The following is a 4,658-nucleotide window of genomic DNA, read 5'->3' as shown; positions in this document are numbered from 1 at the left end:
AGGCATCTAATGCACGGCTGACAAAATTCGATTAAATGAAGCTATCAAAGGAATTGGCTGGTCACATTCTATTGTATTAGATCAGAAGTGCGACCAGACCAAACCTAATGGAGCAGTAATTGTTTTAGCTCATCCTCCGTATCCTTTCCAATAAGTTTATACAGACAATAAGAGAAGAATAAAACCAGACTTCGTCGGCAACAGGAAACTGGAGACTCCTTCCATAACTCCTTACAATTAAAACTAAAACTATTCATTATTAAAATATAATTTATGTACGAACGAGTAACTATAAGATTATTCAACTGCATTAAAACACAAATTTACAGCTAGGACTATTTGATGAGCTGCTGTTCTTTAAATAGCTCTATAAACCTCTCTCTTTAAATTATAGCAAAGTGCACAAGAGTTAGTTCTGATCCACTAATCTGATTGGACAAACTTCATTCCTAGATCGCTTATATTTTAGCTAGCTATCCAGGCTGGGATGTTTGAAACCATTCCTATAGTCAGTGTGATGCCAATCAATACATTTTCTCTTTGACGTGATCTAAAAGTTCATCATATGAAGACGAAAAGGGAAAACAGTTGTGTCAGTGACCCCTTAAAGGGATTGTACAAATCAATGTGAGCTAGCTAGCTAACTGACTTACTATAAAGTGACTGTAACTTCTTTTAGCTTTATTTATTATTATTATTTCCGCTAAAGGAACAAAAAAGATGTTAATTTTGTATTTATAAGAACCGTTGTATATAAACAGCACTCTATCAGCACTCTTGCTTGTGTGATATTGTTTAATTGTGTTTAAAAGTAGTTTTTCATCCTATCTTGTCTATGACATTATTAAATACATTAATTTGTATGTTTCTTTTTTTCCTCCTGTTCCTACAAACACTAGTGTGTGCATGGTGCTCTGAGTTGGGACGATGGGATGGCGTTCCATTCTGGGTGTAGTCCGACCTCACAGATGCCGTTCCCAGGATAGGATCCGGATTCACTGAATCCCTGAACATGGTTAGTGACCCCTGAAGATGAACGAATGAATCGGGATTGATTGCTGAGCGTTTAAGGTCTAGGATGCATGTAATAGCCGTGTCCAGCGGTCAGTAGATGGCAGCACCTATCTGTGCTTGTGGTCCGAGCGATCACAGCTTTCGGATCACACAGAGGACCTGGACTTGATGGGACAGATGAACAAGAACTCAGTGTAGATATACCAACGTACCAACGGACGTCGAATTCTTAAATTTCAATTATATTGTTGTCAGAACAACTGTCCAAAAATCTGACCTTCTGAATGTACAATAATACAAACTTTTTACCCACCTACAGACAAATTTAGTTCTAGAAGTCAAGCTGCACAAGGAACACAAACACACAAAAGGCAAACAAGTCTACTACAAAAGCTCCCTATGCCAACCATGCTCCCTTCTCTATACAAAACACAGCAGTTCATAGCCTATGGTATCACCCACCTTACAACCATATGTACCTTAGAACAAAGGCCCAAAAACAACAGGCTTCTATCACAGTGTATTAATACTCGCCGAGGCTCCTGGGTAGACAGCAAGAGTGCCTCGTCTTCCCTAATCATCGGGGCCCCCCCATGAACAGCACACCTCTGGTTTCAGTGTAATTACAGACAGGCGATAATCAGGTCAGCCCAGCGGGGCCAAGTGAGCCGGCGGAGGTGTTAATAAACATTCCTCCTGCTTGTTTTGTTCTTTTTTTCTTTTTCCGCAGGTAAGAAAGAGAGACGATGCAAAAGAGTGCCAGAAACGTAGAGACCGAACCTTCTTAGCCGTAGATTGAACGCATACCTCAGGGCCTGACACACCAAAAGGTTACTTTCTGTTTAATGGTGAAAGAGAAGGAAAGGAAAAAAAAAAGCAAGTAAGCGAGATATGTACACATGCATTTCCCCTTAGAGTTCAGAAGTAGGGGGAAATTTTAAAGAGTGCCTTAAATACGAATGCTAACACATTTTGATATTAGCATAAGGGTTCCTTCCAGTCACAAGGCCGAGATTTGACATTTAGCATTTTGAAAATAAAATATCTAACAGCATAATGTAGTTGTTTTGAAACAGAGAGCCGACTCAAAGATAGCTGTAACCCTAGGTGAGGCGTTGCAGCCGAATCTCTCGCTAATCAGTTATTTTTCTGACTCTCGCTTGCTACTTTTCAAAGCGCTTACTTGAGACTGCACTTTTTTTTGTAATTCATTAATCTCCATAGTTTAACTGATGTATTTCTGGTGTTGAGTTCAAAGCAAGGCTTCAAAAAAAAGGTTCAGAAATGGCATTTTTTTGAAAACTTTTACAAAACTGCGCACTCAGATTTGAACTGAAGTAGTTACTCTGGCTACCTCGTAGTTCTAACAATGTTTCGGCTCTGTTTATGTTTCGCTGTGCAGCAGTTTGTATGTTTTTAATTACTTGACTTTGCCCACAAACCCCTTGTGCCAAGTTATTGGCCAGAACCCCAGACATGTTTTGTCTATTTTCCCTTGTGTCCTTCTCCACCTCAGTCCATTTTCCTTTTTATTCTCTTAACACATTTTTCAGCTTCCTGCCTTTTTCTTTTTTAGTTCATCTTTCTTTGAGGCGTCTCTTTCTTCCTGGCAGTTCATCTGTAAAGTGGAGAAAGGCCTCAAAATCAGTTCGTGGCACTTGGTGTGGTTTAGGTTTAGCCCCTGTTTAACATCTAAGGGTGTTAAGGACAGACTTCAGTGACACCTTATAAGCCGTGACAACAAACTTTAATCACTGTCGGAAATTAATTACTGTAACTCCTGTGAAGTCAGAATAATGCTCTAAAAATTAAAAGATGGATAGATAGATAGATAGATAGATAGATAGATAGATAGATAGATAGATAGATAGATAGATAGATAGATAGTTTATTGTCATTACCCAGGGTACAACAAAATTAATTTTCAGTCCTTATGGTGCATAAAATGTTAACAATAATCTTCCTCATATTTAGCATTATTCCATAGCATTCATCATTCAAGATCTTGAATATCTTCCCATCCAGCTCAGATCAAGTCTGTGCAGAAAAGCGCTGTAAACACAGTGATAACCACAGCATAGGACTGGCAGAGGAAAGCAAGTCCTCTGACTCACAAGCAAACATGAAATAAATCACAATGGACTTGTGGTGAGGCTTTTCAAAGCATCGCTGTTGTCCTAGCAGGGTGGGTTTGATACATCAGAATAATGGGAACAGACCGGCCACGTTTCCTCACTGCATAAGCTTCATTGCGTTCTTCTCTTCTTCACGTAGTTAGAGAGTTCATTAGCAAGAGAACAGAATATAAAACTGTAAGAGAGTCAAATTTATTACACAGCAAGTAAATATAGAGAGGATACAAAAATAAAATAAAAAAACGAAGCTCTTCAGACAGAACAAGGGATGACATTCCAACAAGTTCCTGCACAACTGGCGGTGCAGGAACCCAGTGTGATTTTAATAACATGTCATTAGACTTTAATGACAGGAAAACATGGTGCGGGTTGTAGCGATAACAAGATTACGGAGTGTTCGGTTAAACATAGCTATTCTCTTCTTTCTGTGTATGTGTGTCTGTGTACATTCATGTGCTCTTATGTCAGCAACCACAAGGCCTCCTGTAATTGAAACTGACTTTGTCGTGATAAATATGACACAACAGGTGGCACATTAAAAACCTGGATTCCTGAAATCGCATGTCCATGTCGGCGGATCAGTGTTGTTTACGCGAGGTTTGCTGGTGTGTATACACAAGTTGTGATAGTAATCCCTCAGGACACAAAGGGCTGAGGTTCTCGTACCGGGTTCAAAGAGGGGTGTTAAGTATCGTCGGCTTATCTCTTAACGTCCTGTCTGTCTAGGAGTCGTTATGCTGTTCTGTGAGTTGTGTGTGTTAAAAAAAGATTTTTCTTTGTTTAAACAAAGCCTCGTTTCTGGTAAACGATGTATAGGAATTCTAAGAAGTGTGAATTTTCTAAAAAAAAAAATTAACGGTGTAATTTTTTGGATCGTTTGCTTCGGCTTCAGGTTCTCTGGTTTCTTCTCACCTCACAAAAACATGCTAGTAGGTAAGCGTGCTACGTTAAAATGTCGCTAGGTGTGAATGTGTGTATGCAATAAGACGAATTCCCGAGATTTCCCAGGACCGAATCTGGATCCAATGACGAGGATGACTCGTAATATATTAGCTTGAAAAAAATCCCATGATTTAAATTAGAAGTGTTGACTTTTACAATATCTTTGGATGAAGGCCAAATTTACAAACCTTAAGAAAAAGGAGAAAAGGAAAACAGGAAATAGCACTTTTGTGTGGGGATTTTTAAATCCAGGATCCATGGGACTAGCATAGATTTTTTTATTCTTTATTTCGATGATAGAGTTTTTTTTTATGTGTTTCACGTTCTAAATGTGGTTAGGTTGTCCTATTTTGGGCAAATAGACAAATATCTATTCAGTTTGTGAAACCGAGAGAGAGAGAACGAAAGAGAGAGAGAGAGAGAGAGAGAGAGAGAGAGAGAGAGAGAGAGATAAACATGTAGCCATTTAAGCTTCTCATGTTCTAACTAGTGTTGCTGCAATTTTAACATCGCTCTAAACATTTATAGAAATGTGTATGTAATCTGAGCATGGTCTGAATTGTACTG

Source organism: Tachysurus vachellii, chromosome 1 (assembly GCF_030014155.1).
Source record: "Tachysurus vachellii isolate PV-2020 chromosome 1, HZAU_Pvac_v1, whole genome shotgun sequence".
Classification (NCBI taxonomy): domain Eukaryota; kingdom Metazoa; phylum Chordata; class Actinopteri; order Siluriformes; family Bagridae; genus Tachysurus; species Tachysurus vachellii.
Note: the sequence above shows the minus strand (reverse complement) of the source record.